This window comes from Tenrec ecaudatus, chromosome 7 (assembly GCF_050624435.1).
Source record: "Tenrec ecaudatus isolate mTenEca1 chromosome 7, mTenEca1.hap1, whole genome shotgun sequence".
Taxonomy (NCBI): domain Eukaryota; kingdom Metazoa; phylum Chordata; class Mammalia; order Afrosoricida; family Tenrecidae; genus Tenrec; species Tenrec ecaudatus.
In genome coordinates, this window is record NC_134536.1 from 148,450,584 (window position 1) to 148,469,899 (window position 19,316).

Below are 19,316 nucleotides of genomic sequence, written 5' to 3' on the forward strand. Positions count from 1 at the left end.
TAACCATAACCCTAGGTCAAACCCTATCCCTAACCCTAACCCTAACGCTAACCCAGTCATAGAGCAAACCCTAACCATAAACCTAACCCTAACTCTAACCCTAACCCAAACCCTGACCCTAATACTATCCCAAACCTAACCCTAACTCTACCCCTAACCCAAACCCTGACCCTAATACTATCCCAAACCTGACCCTTAACATAACCCTCAGCCTAAGCTTAACCCTAGGTAAAACCATAACCCTAACAATAATCCTATACCTAATCCTAACCCTAGGTCAATCCCTAAACCTAATCCTAACCCTAATCCTAACCCTAACGCTAACCCTAACACTAAACCTAACTCTAATCCTAACCCTAAGCAAACACTAACCCTAACCCTAATTCTAGCCCTAAACCTTACCGTAACTGTAGGTCAAACACTAACCCTAAGCCTTATCCTAACCCTTAACCTAGCCCTTGTTCAAACCCTAAACTTAACCCTAAAGCTAAACCTTGGTCAAACCCTAACCCTATCCCTAACTCAAACCCTAAACATAAAGCTAAACCTAACACTAACCCTAATCTTAACCCTAGTTCAAACCCTAATCCTAAACCTAACCCTACACTAACCCTAAGTCTAACTCTAACCCTAAATCTAACCCTAGCCCTAGGTTAAACCCTAACCATAACAATAACCATATAACTAATCCTAACCCTAGGTGAAACCCTAAACCCAATCCTAACCCCAAGGCTAACCTTAACTCTAACCCTAACCCTAGGTCAAACCCTAACCATAAACCTAACCCTAACCCTAGGTCAAACTTAACCCTAACACTAACCCTAACCCTAAACCTAACCTTAATGCTAACACTAACACTAATCCTAGGTCAAACCCTAACACTAAACCTAAACCTAACCATATTTCAAACCCTAACAGTAACCCTAACCCTAAAACAAACCCTAACCTTAACCCTAACCCTAACCCAGCCCTAGGTATAACCCTAACCCTAACCCTAACTGTAACATTAAACTTAACTCTAATCCCAACCTTTATCCTAGGTCAAACCCTAACACTAACACTAAACATAGGTCAAATCCTAACATTAAACCTAACCCTAACCCTAACCCTCACCTAAAAATAACCCTAGGTCAAACCCTAAACCTAACTCTAACTTTAGGTCAAACACTAACTCTAAGCCTAACACTAAACCTTAACCTAGCCCTAGGTCAAACCGTAACCTTAACCCTAACCCTAAACCTAGGTAAAACCCTAACCCTAACCCTCTCCCTAACTCTAGCCCTAACTGTAACCCTAAACATAAGCCTAACACTAGCCTTAACTCTAACCCTAACCCTCACCCTCTCCATAAACCTAGGTCAAACCCTAAACCTAACCATAGGTCAAACACTAACTGTAAGCCTAACCCTAACCCTTAACCTAGCCCTATGTCAAAGAGTAACCTTAACCCTAACCCAAGGTCAAAACCTAGCCCTAATCCTCTGCTTATTTCTACCCCTAAATGTAACCCTAAACCTAAGCCTAACACTTGCCCTAACCCTAACTCTAACCCTAGTTCCAACCCTAACCCTAAACCTAACCCTAATCCTAATCTAATTCTAACTCTAACTCTAACCCTAAACCTAACCCAAGGTTAAACCCTAACCCTAACAATAACCTTATACCTAATATTAACCAGAGGTCAAACCTTAAACCTATTCCTAACCCTAATCCTAACACTAACGCTAGCCCTAAACCTAACCTAACCCAGTTCAAACCCTAACCCTAACCCTAATTAACCCTAACCCTAGGACAAAACTTAACACTAACACTAAAACTAACACTAACCCTAACACTAAACCTAACCTAACCCTAGGTCAAACCCTAACCCTAACCTTAAGCCTAACCATAAGTCAAAACCTAACCCTAACCGTAACTCTAAACTTAACCCTAAACCAAACCCTAACGCTAACCCTAACTCTAAACCTAGGTCAAACCCTAACCTTAAACCTAACCCTAACCTCACCCTAACCATAACCCTAGGTCAAACACTAAACCTAACCCTAAACCTACGTCATACACTAACAGTAAAACTAACCCTGACCCTAGGTAAAACCCTAAACCTAACCCTACCCCTAAGCGTAACCCTAGGTCAATCCCTAACCCCAACACTAACCCTAACCCTAAAACTAACCCTAACCTAGGTTAAACCTAACCCTAAACCTAACCCTAACACTAACTAACCCTAACATAAGTCAACTTAAAACTAACACTAAACTTAACCCTAGGTCAAACCCTAACCCTAAACTTAACATTAACCATAGGTCTAACCCTAACACAAACCCTAACCCTATACCAAACCCTAACACAAAACCTAACCCAGCCTTAGGTCAAACCCTAACCTTAACCCTAACCCTAAAACTAACCCTAAACCTAGCCCTAATCCCAACTTTTTTCCTAGGTCAAACTTAACCCTAACTCTAAACCTAGGTCAAACCCTAAACCTAAACCTATCCCTAACTCTAACCCTCGCCCTAACCATAACCCTAGGTCAAACCCTAAACCTAACACTAACCTTAGGTCAAACACTAACCTTAAACCTAACCCTAACCCTTAACCTGGGCCTAGGTCACAACCTAACCCGAACCCTAAATCAAACCCTAACCCTAACCCTTTCCCTAACTCTAGCCCTAAACGGAATCCTAAAACTAACCCTAACACTAACCATAACCCTAGTTCAAATCCTAACCATAAACCTAACCGTACTCTAACTCTAAATCTAACTCTAAAATTAAACTTAACCCTAACCCTATGTTAAACAATAACCCTAACAATAACCTTACACCTAATACTAACCCTAGGTCAAACCCCAAACCTAATCCTAAGCCTAATCCTAACCCTAACGCTGACCCTAAACCTAACCCTAACCCTAGGTCAAACCGTAACCCTAAATCTAACTCTAACACTAACTAAACCTAACCCTAGGTCAAAACCTAACCCTAAACCTAACCCTAACACTGAACCTAACCCTAACGCTAGCTCAAACCCTAACCCTAACCATGGTCAAAACCTAACCCTAACCGTAACTCTAACCCTAACCCTAAACCTAACAAGAACCTTAGGCCAACCCTAATCATAACACTACCTCTAAACCTAACCCTAACCCTAAGCCTAATCGTAACCCTAAACCTAGATCAAACCCTAACCCTAACACTAAAACTAACCGTAAACCTAGCCCTAACCCTAACCCTAAACCTAAACCTAACCCTAATCCTAACCCTAAGTCAAACCCTAACCCTAACCCTAACCCTAACCTTAACCCTGAACCTAGGTCAAATCCTAACCCTAAGCCCAACCCTAGATCAAACCCTAACTCTAAACCTAACCCTAAGCCTAAACCTAAGACTTACCCTAACCCTAACCCTGACTGTGACCCTAAGTCAAATCTTAAGCCTAACCCTAAACCTAAGCCTAACCCTAGGACAAACCCTAACCCTAACCTTCAGCCTAATCCTAAGCTAAAACCTAAGCCTAGGTCAATCCCTAAACATAACCCCAACACTAACCCTAACAATAACCCTAACCCTAACCCTAACCTAACCCTAACTTTAGCCCTAACACTAACCCTAGGACAAAGACTAAACATAACCCTAACCCTAACCCTAGGACAAACCCTAACGCTAAACTTAACATAACCCTAAACCTAAGCCTAACCCTAGGTCAAACCCTTGGTCTAAGGCTAAACCTAAGTCTAACCCTAGATAAAACCCTTACCCTAAACGTAAACCTAAACCTAGGTCAAACCTTAACCCTAATCCCAACTCTAACTTAAACCTAACCCTAGCAATAACACTAACCCTAGGTCAAAACCTAACACGTATGCTAACCCTAACCCTAACCCTAATTCTAACCCTATGTAAAACCATAACCCCAACGCTATCCCTAACTCTAACCCAAGGTCGAACTATAAGCCTAGCCCTAACCCTATCCCTAAACCTTATCCTAACTCTAAACCTAAACTTAACACTAACCCTAAACATAACCCTAGGTCAAACCTAACTCTAAACCTAACCATAACCCTAACCCTTACCCTAACACTGACCCTAACCTGAGGTGAAATCCTAACCCCAAGTCAAAGCCTAAACCTAAACTTAGGTGAAACTCTAACAAAAACCCTAACTCTAGGTCAAACCATAACCCTAACCATAATCCTAACCCTAAACCTAGGTCAAACCCTAACCTGAACCTCAACACTAAAACTAACCCTAACCCAGCCCTAGGTCAAACCCTAACCCTAAACCTAACATTAACCCTAACCCTAACGCTAAACCTAACATTCAACCTAACCCTAACCCTAGGTCAAATCCTTACCCTAACCCTAAGTCAAACTCTAACCTTAACCCTAAAACTATCATAACCTTAACCCTAAAACTAACACAAAACCTATGTCAACCTTAACCCTAACCGTAGATCAAACCCTAAACCTAACCCTAAACCCAACCCTAGGTCAAAGGCTAACCCTATCCATAACCTTAACCCTAACCTTAATCCAACCCTAACACTAACACTAACCATTACCCTAACTCTAAAGCTAACCCCGACCTAGATCAAACCTTAAAAGTGACCTAACCCTAATACTATCCCTAAATCTAGGTCAAACCCTAACCCTAAAACAAGATCAAAATATACACCTAACCCTAAACCTAAAATTAACCCTAACCCTGACCCTAAGATTAGGTCAAACACTAACCCTAACCTTAAACCTAACCTTGACCCAAGTCAAACCTGACCCGAAACCTAATCGTAAAAAAGGCTAACCCTATTATAATCCCTAAACCTAACCCCAACCCTCAACCTAACACTAACCCTGACCATAGAACAAAGCCTAACCATAAACCTAACCCTAACGCTAACCCTAGGTCAAACCCTAAACCTAACCGTAAACCTAACTCTAACCCTAGGGAAAACCCTAACCCTAAACCTAATCATAAACCTAAACCTAACACTAGGTCAAATCCAAACCCTAACCCCAACTCTAACCTTACCCTAACCCTAGCCATAATCCTAGGTTCAAACCTACACTGTATGCTAACCCTAACCATAACCATAATTTAACCCTAGGTAAACCCATAACCCTAACCCTATCCCTAATTCTAACCCTAGGTCAAACCCTAAGCCTAACCCTATTCCTAAACCTAACCCTATCCATAACCCTTATCCTTACCATAAACCTGAACCTAGCGCTAACCCTAAACTTAATCCTAATACTAACCCTAACCCTAAACATGACCCTAGGTCAAACCTAACTCTAAACCTAACCATAACCCTAACACTTGCCCTAACACTAACCCTAAACCGACGTCAAATCCTAAACCTAACCCTAACCCTAAGTCAAACCCTAACCCTAAATCTAACCTTAGGTCAAAACCTAACCGTAAACTTAACCCTAGGCCAAACCATGACACTAAACCTAATCCAAAGCCTAACCCTAAGTCAAACCCTAACATTAACCCTAACACTAACCCTAACGTTAGGTCAACCTTAGCACTAAACCAAACCCTAGCCCTAAGCCTAACCCTAACCCTAGGTCAAACCCTAACCCTAACACTAAACCTAATCGTAGGTCAAACCCTAACACTAATCCTAACCCTAACAGTAACTCCTGGTCATACCCTAAACTTAACCCTAACCCTAGGCCAAACCCTAACCCTAAATCTAACCCTAACCCAATCACTAACCTTAGGTCAAAGCCTAACCCTAAGCCTAACCATAACGCTAACCCTAAACCTACGTCAAAACCTAACCCGTATGCAAACCCAAACCCCAACCATAAATCTAACCCTAGGTAAAACCAAAACCACAACCCTATCACTAACTCTGACGCAAGGTCAAACCATAATCCTAACCCTAACCCTATACCTAACCCTTATCCTAACCCTAAACCTAACCCTAAACCTAATCCCAACGCTAACCGTAAACATAAAACTAGGTCAAAATTAACTCTAAACCTAACCATAACACTAACCCTTACCCGAACACTAAACTAACCTGAGGTCAAATCCTAACCCTAAGTCAAATTCTAACCCTAAACTTAACCTTATGTCAAACGCTTCCCTAACCCTAACCCTAGGTCAAACCATAATCCTAACCCATATACTAAGCCTAAGCCTAAGTCAAACCCTAAACTTAACCCTAACACTAACCCTAACCATAGGTCAAACCCTAACACTAACTCCTGGTCATACCCTAAATTTACCCTAACCCTAGGTCAAATCCTAACCCTAACCCTAACTCTATCCCTAACCATTGGTCAAAGCCTAACCCTAAACTAGGTCAAATGCTAAGCTTGACCCTAAACCTAACCCTGGATCAAACCCTAACCCTAACCCTATATCTAGGTCAAACCCCAACCATAACCATAACCATAACCCTAGTTCAAAACCTAACCCTAAATCGACCCCTAGGTAAAACACTAACCTAACACTAATTCTAAACCTAATCCTATTCCTAACCCTAACACAAACCCTAACTCTAACCCTAATGCTCCCCTAGGTCAAACCCTAACCCTAAACCTAACCTTAACCTTAACCAACCCTAACCAAAGGTGAAACACTAAACCTAAATAGAACCCTAACCCTAAACCTAACACCTAACCTAAGCCTAACCCTAACCCTAACGCTAACCCGGCCCAAGGTCAAACCCTAACAATAAACCTAACACTAACCCTAACCCTAACGCTAAACCTAACCCTCAACCTAAACCTAATCCTAGGTCAAACCCTAACGCTAAGCCTAACCCTAAGTCAAACCCTAACCTTAACCCTAAAACTAACACTAACCCTATGTCAAACCCTAAACCTAACCGTAGATCAAACGCTAACCCGATCCCTACCATTAACCGTAAACCTAATCCAACCCTAACCCTAACACTAAGCTTTATCCTAACTCTAACACTAACCCAGACCAAGATCAAACCTTAGAAGTAACGTAACCCTAATATTAACACTAAAACTAGGTCAAACCCTAACCCTAACCAGAACCCTAGGTCAAACCCTAAACCTAACCCTAACCCTAACCCTGACCCTAAACCTAGGTCAAACACTAACCCTAACTCTAAACCTAACCTTGACCCAAGTCAAACCCAAATGCAAACCCTAATCCTAAGCAAAAACCTAATCCCATTACAATCCCTAAACCTAACACTAAGCCTAACCCTGGGACAAAGCAACCCATAAACCTAACCCAGATCCTAACCCTAAGTCAAACCCTAACCCTAACCCTAACTCTAAACCTAGGTAAAACCCTAACCCTAAACCGAAACATAAACCTAACACTGGGTCAAACCCTAAGCCTAACCCCAACTCTAACCTAAACCTAACTCTTGCCCTAACCTTAATCCTAGGTCAAAAACTACCCTGTATGCTAGCCCTAACGATAATTTAACCCTAGGTAAAACCATAACCCTAACCCTATCCCTAATTCTAACCCTAGGTCAAACACTAAGGCTAACCCTAATCCTAAACCTAACCCTATCCCTAACCCTTCTCGTTACCATAAACCTAACCTTAACCCTAAACCTAATCCTAATCCTAACCATAACATGACCCTAGGTCAACCCTAACTCTAAACCGAACCATAACCCTAACACTTACCCTAACACTAACCCTAAACCAACGTCAAATCGTAAACCTAATCCTAACCCTAAGTAAAAACCTAACCCTAAACCTAACCTTAGATCAAACCCTAACCGTAAACCTAACCCTAGGTCAAACCATAACCCTAGCCCTAATCCTAAACCTAACCCTAGGTCAAACCATTACCTTAACCCAAAACTAACACTAAACCGAACCTAAGGTCAACCTTAACACTAAACCTAACCCTAGCCCTAAACTTATCGCTAACCCTAGGTCAAACCCTAAAACTAACACTAAACCTAACCGTATGTCAAACCCTAACACTAACCTTAACCCTAACACTAATTCCTGGTCATACCCTAAACTTAACCCTAACCCTAGGTCAAACCCTAACCCTAACCCTAAACCTAACCCTAACGCTATCCCTAACCATAGGTCAAAGCCTAACCCTAACCCTAACCATAACAGTAACCAAACCTAGCCCTAACACTAAGTCAAAACCTAACCCGTATGCAAACCCAAACCCCTACCATAAATCTAACCCTAGGTAAAACTATAACCCCAACCCTATCCCTAACTCTGACCCAAGGTAAAACCCTAATCCTAACCCTAACCCTATCCCTAACCCTTATCCTAACCCTAACCCTAACCCTAAACCTAATCTCAACCATAACCGTAAACATAAAACTAGGTCAAAACTAACTCTAAACCTAACCATAACCCTAACACTTACCCTAACACCAACCCTAACCTGAGGTCAAATCCTAACCCTAACTCTAACCCTAAGTCAAACCCTAACCCTAAACCTAAACTTAGGTCAAACCCTAATCAAAAACCTAGCCCTATGTCAAACCCTAACCCTAAACCTAACATTAACCTTAATCCTAATGCTAAACCTAAAAATATCCCTAGGTCTAACCCTAATCCTAAACCTAAGTAAAACCCTAAACCTAACCCTAAAACTATCATGACCATAACCCTAAAACTAACACTAACCCTGTGTCAAAACCTCACCCTAAACGTAGATCAAACCCTAAACCTAACCCTAACCCCAACCATAGGTCAAACGCTAACCATTTCCCTAACCTTAACCCTAATCCAACACTAACCCTAACACTAACCCTTACCCTAACTCTAACGCTAACCCAGATCTAGATCAAACCTTAAAAGTAACCTAACCTTAATACTATCCCTAAACCTAGGTCAAACCCTAACCCTAATGCTAGGTCAAACACTACATCCAGCCCTAAATCTAAATCTAACCCTAACCCTGACCATAAACTAATTCAAACACTTACCCTAACCCTAAACCTAACCTTGACCCAAGTCAAACCCGAACCCTAATCCTAAGCAAAAACCTAACCCTATTATAATCCCTAACCCTAACCCCAAAACTAAACCTAACACTAACCCTAACCCTAGAACAAAGACTAACTGTAAACCTAAGCTAACCCTAACTCTAGGTCAAACCATAAACCTAACCCTAACCCTAACCCTAAACCTAACTCTAACCCTAGGGAAAACCCTAACCCTAAACCTAATCATAAACCTAACACTAGGTCAAATCCAAACCCTAACCCCAACTCTAACCTAACCCTAACCCTAGCCATAATCCTAAACCTAGGTCATAACCTACCCTGTATGCTAACCCTGACCCTAACCATAATTTAACCCTAGGTAAAACCATAACCCTATCCCTAATTCTGAACCTAGGTCAAGCCCTAAGCCTAACCCTAATCCTAAAACTAACCCTATACCTAACCCTTATCCTTATCATAAACGTAAACCTAATGCTGAACCTAAACCTAACCCTAATCATAACCCTAAACATGAACCTAGGTCAAATCTAACTCTAAACTTAACCATAACCCTAACACTTACCCTAACACTAACCCTAACCCAACGTCAAATCCTAAACCTAACCCTAACCCTAAGTCAAAACCTAACCCTAAACCTAACCTTAGATCAAACCCTAACCGTAAACCTAACCCTAGGTCAAACCATTACCTTAACCCAAAACTAACACTAAACCTAACGTTAGGTCAACCTTAACAATAAACCTAAACCTAGCCCAAAGCTTATCCCTAACCCTAGGTCAAACCCTAACACTAACAATAAACCTAACCATAGGTCAAACCCTAACACTAACCTTAACCCTAAAACTAATTCCTGATCACCCCTAAACTTAACCCTAACCCTAGGTCAAACCCTAGCCCTAACCATACCCCTAAAACTAACCCTATCCCTAATCATAGGTCAAAGCCTAACCCTAACACTAACCATAATGCAAACCAAACCAAACCCTAACCCTCGTCAAAACCTAACCCGTATGCAAACCCAAACCCCAACAATAAATCGAACCCGAGGTAAAACCATAACCCCAACCCTATCCCTAACTCTGACCCAAGGTCAAACCTTAATCCTAACCCTAACCCTATCCCTAACCATTATCCTAACCCTAACCCTAACCGTAAACCTAATCCCAACCCTAACCGTAAACATAAATCTAGGTCAAAACTAACTCTAAACCTAACCATAACCCTAACACTTACCCTAACACCAACACTAACCTGAGGTCAAATCCTAACCCTAAGTCAAACCCTAACCCTAAACCTAAACTTAGGTCAAACCCTAACACAAAACCTAACCCTAGGTCAAACAATAACACTAACCATAATCAAAAACCTAACCCTAGGTCAAACCCTAACCTTAAACCTAACATTAACACTAACCCTAACCTAAACCTAACCCTAGGTCTAACCCTAATCCTAACCCTAAGTAAAACCCGAAACCTAACCCTAAAACTATCATAACCTTAACCCTGAAACTAACACTAACCCTATGTCAAACACTAACCCTAACCATAGATCAAACCCTAAACCTAACCCTAACTCCAACCCTAGGTGAAATGCTAACCCTTTCCCTAACCTTAACCCTAACCCTAATCCAACCCTAACCTTAACACTTACCCTTACCCTAACTCTAACGCTAACCCAGACCTAGATCAAAACTTAAAAGTAACCTAACCCTAATACTATCCCTAAACCTAGGTGAAACCCTAACTCTAATTCTAGGACAAACACTACACCCAGCCCTAAACCTAACCCTAACACTAACCCTAACCCTAACCATAAAACTAGGTCAAACACTAACCCTAACCCTAAGCCTAACCTTGACCCAAGTCAAACCCGAACCCAAACCCTAATCCTAAGCAAAAACCTAACCATATTATAATCCCTAACCCTAACCCTCAAACTAAACCTAACACTCACCCTAACCCTAGAACAAAGACTAACCGTAAACCTAAGCTAACCATAACCCTAGGTCAAACCCTAACCCTAAACCTAAACCTAACCCTAGGGAAAACCCTAACCCTAAACCTAATCATAAACCTAAACCTAACACTAGGTCAAATACAAACCCTAACACCAACACTAACCTAACCCTAACCCTAGCCATAATCCTAATCCTAGGTCATAACCTACCCTGTATGCTAACCCTGACCCTAACCATAATTTAACCCTAGGTAAAACCATAACCCTAACCCTATCCCTAATTCTGAACCTAGGTCAAGCCCTAAGCCTAACCCTAATCCTAAACCTAACCCTACCCCTAACCCTTATCCTTATCATAAATGTAAACAGAATGCTAAACCTAAACCTAATCCTAATCATAACCCTAACCCAAAACATGAACCTAGGTCAAACCTAATTCTAAACCGAACCATAACCCTAACACTTACCCTAACACTAACCCTAACTCAACGTCAAATCCTAAACCTAACCCTAACCCTAACCCTAAGACAAAACCTAACCCTAAACCTAACCTTAGATCAAACCCTAACCGTAAACCTAACCCTAGGTCAAACCATAACCCTAGCCCTAATCCTAAACCTAACCCTAGGTCAAACCATTACCTTAACCCAAAACTAACACTAAACCTAACGTTAGGTCAACCTTAACACTAAACCTAACCCTAGCCCTAAATTTATCGCTAACCCTAGGTCAAACCCTAACACTAACACTAAACCTAACCGTATGTCAAACCCTAACACTAACCTTAACCCTAACACTAATTCCTGGTCATACCCTAAATTTAACCCTAACCCTAGGTCAAACCCTAACCCTAACCCTAAACCTAACCCTAACCCTATCCCTAACCATAGGTCACAGCCTAATCCTAACCCTAACCATAACGCTAACCAAACCTAGCCCTAACACTACGTCAAAACCTACACGGTATGCAAACCCAAACCCCTACCATAAATCTAACCCTAGGTAAAACTATAACCCCAAAACTATCCCTAACTCTGACCCAAGGTCAAACCCTAATCCTAATCATAAACCTAAACGTAACACTAGGTCAAAACCTAACCCTAACCCCAACTCTAACCTAACCCTAACCCTAGCCATAATCCTAATCCTAGGTCATAACCTACCCTGTATGCTAACCCTGACCCTAACCATAATTTAACCCTAGGTAAAACCATAACCCTAACCCTAGCCCTAATTCTGAACCTAGGTCAAGCACTAAGCCTAACCCTAATCCTAAACCTAACCCTATCCCTAACCCTTATCCTTATTATAAAGGTAAACAGAATGCTAAACCTAAACCTAATCCTAATCATAACCCTAACCCTAAACATGAACCTAGGTCAAACCTAATTCTAAACCGAACCATAACCCTAACACTTACCCTAACACTAACCCTAACCCAACGTCAATCCTAAACCTAACCCTAACCCTAAGTCAAAACCTAACCCTAAACCTAACCTTAGATCAAACCCTAACCGTAAACCTAACCCTAGGTCAAACCATAACCCTAGCCCTAATCCTAAACCTAACCCTAGGTCAAACCCTTACCTTAACCCTAAAACTAACACTAAACCTAACGTTAGGTCAACCTTAACACTAAACCTAACCCTAGCCCTAAACTTATCGCTAACCCTAGGTCAAACCCTAACCCTAACACTAACACTAAACCTAACCGTATGTCAAACCCTAACACTAACCTTAACCCTAACACTAATTCCTAGTCATACCCTAAACTTAACACTAACCCTAGGTCAAATCCTAACCCTATCCCTAACCATAGGTCACAGCCTAACCCTAACCCTAACCATAACGCTAACCAAACCTAGCCCTAACCCTACGTCAAAACCTAACCCGTATGCAAACCCAAACCCAACCATAAATCTAACCCTAGGTAAAACCATATCCCCAACCCTATCCCTAACTCTGACCCAAGGTCAAACCCTAATCCTAACCCTAACCCTATTCTAACCCTTATGATAACCCTAACCCTAAACCTAAACCTAATCTCAACCCTAACCGTAAACATAAAACTAGGTCAAAACTAACTCTAAACCTAACCATAACCCTAACACTTACCCTAACACCAACCCTAACCTGAGGTCAAATCCTAACCCTAACTCTAACCCTAAGTCAAACCCTAACCCTAAACCTAAACTTAGGTCAAACCCTAATCAAAAACCTAGCCCTAGGTCAAACCCTAACCCGAAACCTAACATTAACCCTAATCCTAACGCTAAACCTAAACCTAACCCTAGGTCTAACCCTAATCCTAAACCTAAGTAAAACCCTAAACCTAACCCTAAAACTATCATAACCTTAACCCTAAAACTAATACTAACCCAATGTCAAAACCTCACCCTAAACGTAGATCAAATCCTAAACCTAACCCTAACCCCAACCCTAGGTCAAACGCTAACCCTTTCCCTAACCTTAACCCTAGCCCTAATCCAACACTAACCCTAACATTAACCCTTACCCTAACTCTAACGCTAACCCACACCTAGATCAAACCTTAAAAGTAACCTAACCCTAATACTATCCCTAAACCTAGGTCAAACCCTAACCCTAACGCTAGGTCAAACAACACACACAGCCCTAAATCTAAACCTAACCTTAATCCTGACCATAAAACTAGGTCAAACACTTACCCTAACCCTAAACCTAACCTTGACCCAAGTCAAACCCGAACCCGAACCCTAATCCTAAACAAAAACTTAAAAATATTATAATCCCTAACCCTAATGCCCAAACTAAACCTAACACTAACCCTAACCCTAGAACAAAGACTAACCGTAAACCTAAGCTAACACTAATCCTAGGTCAAACCATAAACCTAACCCTAACCCTAAACCTAACTCTAACCCTAGGCAAAACCCTAACCCTAAATCTAATCCTAAACCTAACACTAGGTCAAATCCAAACCCTAACCCCAACTCTAACCTAACCCTAACCCTAGCCATAATCCTAATCCTAGGTCATAACCTACCCTGTATGCTAACCCTGACCCTAACCATAATTTAACCCTAGGTAAAACCATAACCCTATCCCTAATTCTGAACCTAGGTCAAGCCCTAAGCCAAACCCTAATCCTAAACCTATCCCTAACCCTTATCCTTATTATAAATGTAAACCTAATGCTAAACCTAAACCTAATCCTAATCATAACCCTAACCCTAAACATGAACCTAGGTCAAACCTAACCATAACCCTAACACTTACCCTAACACTAACCCTAACCCAACGTCAAATCCTAAACCTAACCCTAAACCTAAGTCAAACCCTAACCCCAAACCTAACCTTAGGTCAAAACCTAACTGTAAACCTAACCCTAGGTCAAACCATAACCCTAGCCCTAATCCTAAACCTAACCCTAGGTCAAACCCTAACCCTAACCCTAAAACTAACACTAAACCTAATGCTAGGTCAACCTTAACACTAAACCTAACCCTAGCCCTAAACTTATCGCTAACCCTAGGTGAAACCCTAACCCTAACCCTAAACCTAATCCTAACCCTATCCCTAACCATAGGTCAAAGCCTAACCCTAACCCTAACCATAATGCTACCCAAACCTAACCCTAACCCCACGTGAAAACCTAACCCATATGCAAACCCAAACCCCAACCATAAATATAACCCTAGCTAAAACCATGACCACAACCCTACCCCTATCTCTGACCTAAGGTCAAATCATAATCCTAACCCTAATCCTAACCCTAACCCTATCCCTAACCCTTATCCTAACCCTAACCCTAAGCTAATCCCAACCCTAACCGTAAACATAAAACTATGTCAAAACTAACTGTAAACCTAACCCTAACCCTAACACTTACCCTAACACAAACCCTAACCTGAGGTTAAATCCTAACCCTAACTCTAACCCTAAGTCAAACCCTAACACAAAACCTAACCCTAGGTCAAACAATAACCCTAACCCTAATCAAAAACCTAACCCTATGTCAAACCCCAACCCTAAACCGAACTTTAACCCTAACCCTAACGCTAAACCTAACCCTAACCCTAGGTCTAACCCTAACTCTATGTAAAACCCTAAACCTAACCCTAAAACTATCATAACCTTAACCCTAAAACTAATACTAACCCAATGTCAAAACCTCACCCTAAACGTAGATCAAATCCTAAACCTAACCCTAACCCCAACCCTAGGTCAAACGCTAACCCTTTCCCTAACCTTAACCCTAACCCTAATCCAACCCTAACCCTAACACTAACCCTTAACCTAACTCTAACGCTAACCCAGACCTAGATCAAACCTTAAAAGTAACCTAACCCTAATACTATCCCTAAACCTTGGTGAAACCCTAACCCTAACGCTAGGTCAAACACTACACCCACCCCTAAACCTAAACCTAACCCTAACCCTGACCATAAAACTAGGTCAAACACTTACCCTAACCCTAAACCTAACCTTAACCCAAGTCAAACCCGAACCCGAAACCTAATCCTAAGCAAAAATCTAACCCTATTGTAATCCCTAACACTAACCCCAAAACTAAACCTAACACTAAACCTAACCTTAGAACAAAGACTACCATAAACCTAAGCTAGCCCTAACCCTAGGTGAAACCCTAAACCGAACCCTAACACTAAACCTAAACCTAACTTTAACCCTAGGTAAAACCCTAATCATAAACCTAACACTAGGTCAAATCCTAACCCTAACCCCAACTCTAACCTAACCCTAACCCTAGCCCTAATCTTAATCCTAGGTCAAAACATACCCTGTATGCTAACCCAAACCCTAACCATTATTTAACCCTAGGTAATACCATAACCCTATCCCTAATTCTAAACCTAGGTAAAACCCTAAGCCTAACCCTAATCCCAAACCTAACCCTATCCTTAACTCTTATCCATACCATGAACCTAAACCTAATGCTAACCCTAAACCTAATCCTAATCCTAAATCAAACCCTAACCCTAAACCTAACCTAAGGTCAAACTCTAACCGTAAACCTAACCCTAGGTCAAACCATAACCCTAACCCTAATCCAAAGCCTAACCCTAGGTCAAACCCTAACATTACCCCTAACACTAACACTAACCCTAACGATAGGTCAACCTTAACACTAAACCTAACCCTAGCCCTAAACCTAACCCTAAACCTAGGTTAAACCCTAACCCTAAAACAATAACTAACCATAGGTTAAACCCTAATATTAACCATAACCCTAACACTAACTCCTGGTTATACCCTAAACTTCACCCTAACCCTAGGTCAAACACTAACACTAACCCTAAACCTAACCCTAACCCTAACCCTATCCCTAACCCTTATCCTAACCCTAACCCTAAACCTAAACCTAATCCCAACCCTAACCGTAAACATAAAACTAGGTCAAAACTAACTCTAAACCTAACCATAACACTAACCCTTACCTGAAGACTAACCCTAACCTGAGGTCAAATCCTAACCCTAAGACAAATACTACCCCTAAACCTAACCTTAGGTCAAACCCTAACCCTAGGTCAAACCATAACCCTAACGCTAACCCTAGACCTAAGACTAGGTCAAACACTCAACCTAACCCTAACACTAACCCTAACCATAGGTCAAACCCTAAGGCTAACTCTAACTCCTGGTCATACCCTGAACTTAACCCTAACCCTAAACGTAATCCTAATCGTAACCCTAACGCTAAACATAAACCTAGGTCAAACCTAACTCTAAACCTAAACATAACCCTAAAATTTCCCCTAACACTAACCCTAACCTGAGGTCAAATCCTCAACCAAACCCTAACCCTAAGTCAAACCCTAACCCTAAACCTAACCTTAGGTTAAACCCTAACCATAAACCTAACTGTAGGTCAAACCCTAACCCTAATCCTAACCCTAACCCAAGGTCTAACCCTAACAATAACCCTAACACTAACACTAACACTAACACTAACCCTAACATTAGGTAAACCTTAACACTAAACCTAACCCTAGCCCTAAAATTACCCCTAACCCTAGGTCAAATCCAAACTCTAACCCTAACAGTAAACCTAACCGTGGGTCAAACCCTAACACTAATCCTAACCCTAACACTAACTCCTGGTCATACCCTAAACTTAACCCTAACCCTAGGTCAAACCCTAACCCTTACCCTAAACTTAACCCTAACCCTATCCCTAACCATAAGTCAAAGCCTAACCCTAACCATAACCCTAACCAAACTTAACCCTAACCCTAGGTCCAACCCTAACCCTAAACCTAACTCTAACCTAGGTCAAACCCTAACCTTATCCCTTAACCTAACCCTAGGTCAAAACCTAACCCTAACCCTAACCCTAAATCCAGGTCAAACACCTACCGAAACCATAACCCTAAACCTAACCCTAGTTCAAAACCTAACCCATACTCTAACCCTAAGTAAAACAATAACCCTAACTCTAACTCTAAACCTAATCCTATCCGTAACCTTAAAAATAACCCTAACACTAGGTCAAACCCTAACCCTATACCTAACCTTAACCCTAACCCTAACCAAAGGTAAAATGCTAAATCTAAATCTAACCCTAAACCTAAGGTTAACCCTAAAACTAATGCTAACCCAGCCCTATGTCAAACCCTAACCCTAAATCTAACCCTAACCATAAACCTAACCCTAAAACTAGGTAAAACCCTAAACGTAAACTTAGCGCTAACCCTAACCCTAACCCTAAATCTAACCCTCACCCTAATCCTAACACTAGGTCAAACTCAAACCCTAACTTTAACCCTAAGTCAAACCCTAACCCTAAACCTAACCCCAACCTAGGTGAAACCCTAAGCCTGACCCTAAACATAACCCTAGATCAAACCCTAACCGTAACCCTAAATCTAGGTCAAACCCCAACCGTAACCCTAACCCTAGTTCAAAACCTAACCCTAACTCTAACCCTAAATCGAACCCTAGTTCAAATACTAACCCTAACACTAACTCTAAACCTAATCCTATCCCTAACCCAAACCATTACCCTCCCCTAGATCAAATCCTAACCCTTAACCTAACCTTAACCTTTACCTAGCCCTAAGCAAAGGTGAAACGCTAACCATAAATCTAAACCTGACAATAAACCTATCACTAAAGCTAAGCCTAACCTGAACACTAACCCTAACCCTAACCCTCCACTAGGTCAAATCCTAACCCTAAAACTAACCTTAACCTTTACCTAACCCTAACCAAAGGTGAAACGCTAACCCTAAATCTAACCCTAAAGCTAACACTAAACCTATCACTAAAGCTAAGCCTAACCTGAACCCTAACCCTAACGCTAACCAAGCCCTAGGTCAAACCCTAACCCTAAACCTAACCTTAACCTCAACCTAACACTAACAAAGGTGAAACACTAACCCTAACTCTAACCGTAACCTTACACCTAACACTAAACCTAAGCCTAAACCTAACCCTAGCCCTTATGCTAACCCAGCCCTAGGTCAAACCCTAACCCTAACCCTAAACCTAGGTCAACCCCTAACACTACACCTAACACTAACCCTAACCCAAACGCTTAACCTAGCCCTCAACCTAACCCTAACCTTAGGTCAAACCCTAATCCTAACCCTAACCCTAAATCAAAACCTAACCCTAACCCTAAAACTATCATAACCTTAACCCTAAAACTAACACTAACCCTATGTCAAACCCTAACCCCAACCGTAGATCACACCCTAGCCCTAACCTTAACTATAACCCCAACCCTAGGTCAAACGCTAGCCCTATCCCTACCCTTAACAGTAACCTCAATCCAAACCCTGCCCTAACACTAAGCCTTATCCTAACTCTAAAGCTAACCCAGACCTAGATCAAACCTTAAAAGTAACCTAACCCTAATACTATCCCTAAACCTAGGTCAAACCCTAAAACTAACCCTAAACTTAAACCTGACGCTAAACCTAGGTCAAACACTAACCCTAAACCTAACCTTGACCCAAGTCAAACCCGAACCCTAATCTTAAGCAAAACCCTAACCCTATTATAATCCCTAACCCTAACCCTAACCCTAAGCCTAGGACAAAGCCTATCCATAAAGCTAACACTAACCCTAACCCTAGGTCAAACCCTAAACCTAACTCTAATCCTAGGTAAAACCCTAACTCTAAACTTAATCATAAACCTAAACCTAACACTAGGTCAAAACCTAACCCTAACCCCAACTCTAACCTAACCCTAACCCTATCGCTTACTCTAACCCTAGGTCAAACCCTAAGGCTAACTCTAATCCTAAATCTAACCCTATCCCTAACCCTTGTCCTTACCATAATCCTAAACTTAACCCTAACCCTAAACGTAATCCTAATCCTAACCCTAACGCTAAACATAAACCTAGGTCAAACCTAACTCTAAACCTAAACATAACCCTAAAATTTCCCCTAACACTAACCCTAACCTGAGGTCAAATC